Source organism: Cupressus sempervirens, chromosome 3 (genome assembly GCF_028749045.1).
Source record: "Cupressus sempervirens isolate cs-2001-9-10 chromosome 3, ASM2874904v1, whole genome shotgun sequence".
Lineage (NCBI taxonomy): Eukaryota > Viridiplantae > Streptophyta > Pinopsida > Cupressales > Cupressaceae > Cupressus > Cupressus sempervirens.
In genome coordinates this window covers 479,869,640-479,877,918 of record NC_143120.1, presented here as the reverse complement: position 1 = coordinate 479,877,918, position 8,279 = coordinate 479,869,640, and positions in this window count along the sequence as shown.

Genomic DNA, 8,279 nt, shown 5'->3' with positions numbered 1-8,279 from the left:
TATCTCCACTATAGCTCTCAAAGCCAGTAGGTCCAAAAAGGTCTATATGAACCAACTCTAAGACTTCTTTAGAATGATAGTTCTTACTCTTGAAACTTGTCTTATGCATCTTACCAATTTGACAATTTTTAAATAGGTCCATATCAAGTTTCCACAAACTAGGAATACCTCTTACTCTTTTTTTTTCCCTTATCTTGATCAGGTTATCAAATTTTACATAACATAACCTTTTATTCCATAACCAACTTTCTTATGCTTGAGAAATGAAATCTTTCTTGCTTTATACTTGTTTTTCTTCTTTTCATCTTTGTCTTCTCTATTTGGACACCTTGTAGCAATGTGACCAACTTCTTCACAAGAAAAATAGATTAAAGGAATTTTACAATTCTATTTTCCTTTTCTTTTGGGATACCTTCTTGCAAGAAATGCTTCAATGGGTTCAAGATCACTTTTAGAACTATCTTCCTCTTCACTTCTAGATTTTTTTTCTTTAGAATTTGAGACTTTCTTCTTGAGTGTCAACTTGCCTGCAAATGAAGACTCAAGATTGCTAGAACTAGGAACATAATTATCATAGTTATCTAGCTAAAATGTTTTCAATCTTCCCACTAGACCATCCAAGTTTATCTTATTATTTGGATCACATCTCATCTCTTGAATAGGTGACACTCCAATTGCATAGATATGAAGAAGGGTTTTGAATACCTTTCTTAGCACCATCACATCTTCAATTTTCCTTCCAGAGGCTTTGATTGCACTGACACTAGCTTTGATTATGTCAACATATTTTGCAATCTTTTCATCCTCTCTCATCATGATCTAATGAAAATGACCTCTTAAGCTTTCTAGCTTGGCTCTTCTCACATTATCATCTCCTCCATAGACATCCTTTAGCTTTGTAAACATCTCATGAGAAGTAGAACACCCTTTGACCTCAATTCAGCATATGTAAGAGTTGATGCAATATTAATCATCATGGTGTTATGATTATTCTTTTCAATAATCTCCTCTGCAGTCATTATTCTATTAGGAGATTTTTACTAAGCATTCAAATATTTCAAACTTGAACCATTGATGGTCACCAAATGTATCTTCATAAGTTACTATCATGACTTGAAGTTATCTCTGTTCAACTTGGGAATCTCTCTCCTATAAGACATCCTTATCTTTAGCTTAGGTCCTTGAAACCTTCTCTATAAGGATTAAAAGATCTTATACCAATTGTTGGAAATATAAGAGGAGTAAATGAGAGGGGAGGGGTGAATTAGTTACCACTAAAATAAATCTGAGATCCCTTAGATGTCAATACAAAACATAAACTTTGTTGAAATTATTGTTACTCAATTAACACGTAGGCACTTGGTTAACACTAGCAATATGATGTAACCCGGCAAGCACTATAACATCAATTGTTAATTGGAAAATACTGAACATGTAGATCTTAAGATATTATCTATGATTAACCTTAATTAACTTAGTTGCATACATATAAAAAATAGCTTGAACACAAGTGACACCAAGATTTAATGTGGAAACCCAATTTGGGGAAACCACCAATTGCAACTAGTTATTATTTTCCACTCTTCTGAAGTGAGCCATATTAGGAGTCAACCCTGTTAAAGGTTAAAAAATACACTATTAGGTGTGACCCTATTAGAGGATTTAATTACTCTATTAGGAGTGGCCTTGTTAGAGGTCTTTAGCCACTTCAATCTAGAAATGCCACCTTGTTGGAGGATTTGGCACATAGCTATTAAGCCAACTCAGTTAAGAGATTTGATAAAATGCTACAATGGTTAGAGAGTAACAATGATATAACCTGATTGCTGATGCAAGTGTAGTGCTGATTTTAGATCTCAATTCTAGCTCAAATACTTGATCCTTCCTAATTAGATTAATCTTTGCTACCCAACAAGGATATTCTACTTATCCTTCCAAATTGCTTCCTCTAAACATCCTCTTGTCTTCCACACATTACCACACTTTCAATCCTCAACTTGACCTTATATTCTATCATTAACATTGTCAAGTCAGCTTGAATACAACTTAGAATAATTAATATTCATTTCCTTAGTCAGCTAGAACCAACAAACAAATCCATTAAACTCAATATGCCAAAATAAGAAAATCCTTTGTTCACCAACCCTGCTCAGTAGATACTAACACTGAAATGATTTTCCTATGTTAACCAAGTGAACTCAGTTAACACTACATCTTCACAAACTTCCTTTCATAATTGAGTGGGTTTAGTTAACATTGGTTCCATCCAGCTTTCCTTTGTTACTTGAGTGAGCTTGGTTAACACTCAACCTCTATGAACTTCTCTTTGATGCCCAAGTGAACTCGGTAGACACTGTCCTCTGAACTTAGCAAACACTAAAATGCTCAATAGCCATAGGAAACTATCTTCATCACTTGAGAGAGCTCAACATACATTGACTGGTAAAGATATGATATTTTTTTGTAACATTAAAAACAATATACAATTGATCAATTATTTTCAATAGATTTTAGATAAAGAATTTCTAAATAATATATATCAATGGTGGCACCAAGAGAAATTGAAGGATCAAGGATATTTTGTTTCATAACCAAATTGAAATCATTAAAAGAAAAAATAAATAAATGAAATAAAGATCATTTTAATAACATTTTTAAAGAAAAAAATAGAGAATGAAGAAAATTTGAAAAACTAAAATGAAGCAATCATTAGGACATGAATGGATAGTGAAAAACATATCAAATAAAAGAACTTTGACCTAAATAGGAAATTATACTAGCAAGAAATATTCTAGAAACAAAAATCAAGAGAAACATTGTTGTTAGAAGGTGATAGAAATTTAATTCAATTTCATAATATTACTATTGATAGGAGAAATATTAATAGAATAACAAAAATCAAGGATAATTTAGAAGGGTGATTGAAAATCCAAATGAGATAGCATAAACCTTTGTGAATTATTTTAAAGATACCCTTAATAATTTTGAATTATCAAATTTAATAGCTCAGAATAAGATGTTAGGTTCTATTCCAATAATAATAACTATATAAGATAATACAAACATAAATAAGAAATTCACCAAAGTAGAAATTAAAAGAGCCCTTTTTTAACTTAATCTTGGAAACTCTCTAGGCCCTAATTACTTTCAAGCTTATTTCTTTCAAAAGTGTTGGAATATTCTAGGAGACAATCTTTGGAAGGCAATTGAGGCAACCAAGAATTCTAAATCCCTTCTAATTAAAATTAACAATACATTTTGAGCTTTAATTCCAAAGGAAACTGAACATATGGATCTAGGATGTTTTAAGCTCATAGCCTTATGTAGCGAAATCTATAAAATACTCTCAAAATCACTAGTCAATAGACTTTAAAAAGTACTACCAAGCTCATTTGAAAAGAACAAACAAGTTTTGTTCCTAATAGGTCAATTGTCGATGGTACTATCATAATCCAAGAATTAATTCATTATGTACAAATTAATAAGGAATCTTGTATGCTAATGAAGTTAGATATCCAAAAAGCCTACAAATAAAGTGGATTGAAGATTCTTATGTAAACACTCGAATCTTTTGGATTCTCCCATCAATGGATCAACATAATACATTAATGCAATTCAACACCAAAAGTCTCCCTTCTCATAAATGGTACCCCTAAAGGGTTTTTTAGCATATGTAGAGGAATAAGACAAGGGGATCCTATGTCAAATTCTCTCTTCAATATTATGGTAGAAGCTTTTGGTAGAGCTTTAATAAAGGCTCAAATCAAAAGGAAAATTAGAAGAATCATAGTAAATGAGGAGGTCCCTACAATAACACATCAACAATTTGTAGACAATACATTTCTATTATGAGAAAGAACTTTGAAAAAAGCTCAAAATTTTAAACAAATAATAAATAATAAATGGAAGCATTAGGCCAAAAATTAAATGCTAACAAATCACAAATTTTCTTTATTAATAGTGAAGAGGAAGTGGAGAGAGAAATTTGTAGAATAATGAAATTTAAAAAAGGAACATTTCCATTCAAATACCTTGGTATTCAACTTGAAAAAGATATTAGATCTAAAGTAAAGCTTGGGATGTGATTTTAGAAAATTTGGATAAAAAATGAGAAGTTGGAAAGGGAAATGGTTAAATAAAGCTGGTAGAATGAAAATGATCAAAGAAAAACTTTTGGCCATCCCCACATATCATATGTCATGTCTTCTCCTACCCAAAGCTATAAAAAGGAAACTATATTCTAAACTTAAAATTTTCTCTTGGCAAGGTACTAGAGATAAGATAAAATAAGCTTTGATAAAATGGAAAAAAAATTGTAGACCTAAAGAATTTAGAGGCCTAGACATTAAAAATATGAGTTGGAAAATGAGGCAGTAGGGGCAAAACTTATCTAGAGAATGTTTAAAGAATATAAAAGTAAATGGGCCAAAATTTTATATCGTAAATACTTTAAAAATTACAATCCTTTTTCTTTTTTAAGAACTAACAATCCTCCAAAAGGTTCAATAATTTGGAACTTTATGTTGAATTATCGTCCATTAATAGGTAATGACTTAACTTGGGATATTGGTTTAGGGTAGGATAGTTTATTTTGAGAAGATTCATAGGATGTGCTCCCTTCTTCAGATAGTGTAAATCCACCTTTAAACATAAAAAATACCATTTTAGCTCCATGGGGTAAGAATGTGAGTGATTATAAAATTAAAATTCATGATAATTAGTATGGAGAATGGAAATAGAAAACCCTAGATGAAACTCCATTTTCACCATAGGAAAAGTACATTTTTAATAAAAATTTAAAAGTAGATAGGCAAATGATAAAGATAGGAAAGATAAATTAATTTGAGGAGCCTCAAAAGATGGTAATTCTAAAGTCAAACTAGGGTATGAAAAGATAATAAATTCTTGACAATGTATAAGCTTGACATTCCTCTAAACCTATGTTTGGATCAGACATGTCTTTTGAAAGAAGATATCTTCCTTTGGGTCTCTCTACAAAAGAGAATCCTAACAACATATAGGTTTACCAAGATTGGTTTTAAAGGACCACCTAGATGCCCTCCATACAAAAAAAAATCTAAAACATTTGAACTATCTATGATTGTCCCTTTCCTAGGAATTGCTAGTATTGGTTATGTAAAAATTAAATTGAAAAACCACATTCCCTGATACCTATTAAAAAAAAAAATTAAAGTTGGCCAAAACATGATTTTTCTAAGGTTTATAATAATTTATGGAAAATATCCCCTTTCATACTCCTTTGGGAATTATGGAAAGAAAGGAATAGAATAATTCTTTGTAATGAAAATATGGAGCTAACATATTTTTTTATTAAATTGGATGTTTGTATTATTGAGGTAGCTAACAATAATCTCAAAAAATCATATGAGGAAGGCTCATTTATAGATTGGGATGTAGATTTGTGTAAAAACTAGTTTAAACTAATTAATCCAACGACGATATACATGAAATATAATAAGATTTCTAGGAAAGAATGTAAATGGGAACCTCCTCCAATGGGATGGCCAAAGTTTGATGTAGGAGCATCCTAGGTTGCCTTGTAATCCTACACTTTTTGTTCATTCTTTATATTATTACTACTGAGTTCCAATTGTTATTGAGTTTCGGTTGCTACCGAGTTCTAGTTGCAATCAAGTTCCAATTGTTTACGAGTTCTAGTTGCTACCATGTTCCAGTTTTTGTCAAGTTCCAATTACTACCAAGTTTTGGTTGCTACCAAGTTTCAGTTGTTGTCGAGTTCTAGTTGCTGCCGAGTTCTAGGTGCTGCCAAGTTGTTCAATGTTGGCTGAGTATTCCTTCATGTGCTGAGTGAACTTGATATTTTTTGATGCTTGGGTCCTTCTTTGATTGAGTCATCTATGTTTTGGTTCTTAGTTGGAACCAGCCTTAGTATTTAATTTTGTTCATGAATTTAATGATAGAATCTTATCTAGGGATGAGTGTTGACTATTTGAGGTCAGCCTTTCTTTGATGTAATGTTATAAAATCCTTTGTAAGACATTTTGGAAAGTATAAATATTATGATTAGGCTTAGGTTAAAGAATAACTAAGTTTTTTTTAAGGTGGAATGCTTATGTATCAAGAAATGTGAATTAGAAACTAGATCATGGATGTGGAAGTTGTATTTTGTATTTGGTGATAACCTAAAAGGCTTTACAGCTGAGCATGTATGCTAATTACTTAATGAATCAATAAAGTATTTTTCTCTCTCTCTCTCTCCTTGTTTTTGTTATCTATTTTTTTCTTCCATTGTGTAGAACCCTAAGTGAATTTGGTTGCGGGGTAGAAAATTTGAGGATTTGACCTACAACTTGTAGAGGGTTACAATCTTGCAAGAACATTATTTGTAGAGATGGTTTGAGGTAGAGGAAATGTTGATAATGTAATATTAGATAAATTCAGACAAATTTCAGCCATATTAGATGCTATGGAGATAGCCTAGAGGAGAGGAGTACATCTTGATGATGTGAGTGATGATGAAGTAGCATCACCAAATCCTAATCTAGAACCTAAAGAAGATCAAGATGAGGCAAGATTGTTGAGGGTATTGTCTTGGGAAAATTCAAAGCCTGTTATAGAAGTTGTTCCTTATGATGGTAAATTAGACACCAATGTTGTGCAAAGTTCTTTGAGTATGAAAACAATCTTGATAATAAGAAGAAGACGATTATAGTTACTAGGTTGAAAGGACATGCCTCATTGTGGTGGGAACATTTGCAAACTGATAGACAAAGAAGAGGAAAGGAGAAGATTAGAACTTGGGTGAAAATGGTGAACAAAGTAAAGAAAAAATTCCTTCTTTCTAATTGACAAGTTAGCTTGGTAAGAAAGATGTGAAATTTGAGACAAAGAGACATGACTGTGATGGAGTATACTGAGGAATTATATAGTTTGGATATCAGATCTAGACATGTGAATGATGATGTTGAGAAAATTACAATGTACATAAATGGATTGAGACCTAAAATTCAAGATGAGATAAGTTTTGTGAAATTGGAAAGTGTGGAGGAAGCATACTAATATGCCTTGAAAGTTGAGAAGATCTTGACAAAGAAGCATGAACAAAGACTATGAGGTAGAGGTGGTAGATTCTAGAGAGCAAGAGTTAGCTCTTATGGAGAAGGTGGAAAATCTAACAGTTTTGTGAAAGCTAAAGGGAAATTTGAAATGAAAAGTGATGAAAAAAAAAAGATTAATTGGAAAGAAGACAATTCTTACGAAGAAAGAGGCAATTCTTATTCTAGAGATGGTTTTCATGGTAATTATTTCAGCTGTGGTAAAGAAGGGCATAGATCCTTTGAGTGTAGATCCTTTGAAAGTGGGAAAGGTAATAGAAATGTTGTGATTTAAGGAGATGGTGAGGGATCACCTAGTGGAGCTAAGGCTGGAGAGAATCTAATGGTAAGAAGAACCTTCCATAATAAGGGAACTATTAAGGAACCTGTCCTAAGGAGAAGTCTTTTCAAAACCATATGTAAGATGGCTGGAAAATGTTGCAAGGTAATCATTGATAGTGGAAGTTCAAAAAATTGGGCATCAAAAGAGTTGGTTAAAAATTTGTAGTTATAGAGGTTGAAGCATCCTAAACCCTATCATGTCTCATGGATCAAGGATGAGCATAAGATATTGGTAAGTAAATAGTGTATTGTGAAGTTCAAGATTTGACATTACTTTGATGAAGTTTTCTGTGATATTATGCCTATGGATTGTTTTCATATTATGTTCGGTAGACCTTGGAAATATGATGATAGATATGTTATAAATGATGGAAGATTGAATCAATATACTCTGTGGGTGAATGGGAAAAAGAAAAAATTGCTACCTTTGATTGAAAATCCAGATGAGTTTAATTATACTACAATGAAAATTTGCATGGTCAATGGGAAAAAAATTGAAAAAGAAATGAAAAGGAACCAAGTTTGTTTTTCTATAATTCCTAGAGGACCAAGTTTTGGTAGTAATAACTAAGTGACAATAGAAGCTAGTAATGACTGAGTGATAATAGAAAGTAGTAGAGGCTGAGTACTAGTAGAAATTGAAAATTACTTGAATGAGTATAAAGAGATTGTTGAAAAAGATATACTTGATGGTTTACCACTAGCAGGGAGTATAAGTCATTGTATGGATCTGATTTTAGAGCTAGTTTTGTGAATAAAGTACCATATAGATTGATACCTACAAAGAATGAAGCACTTAACAGACAAGTGCATGAGTTATTGTAGAAAGGTTTGATTAGAGAAAGTTCGAGTTGATGTGTT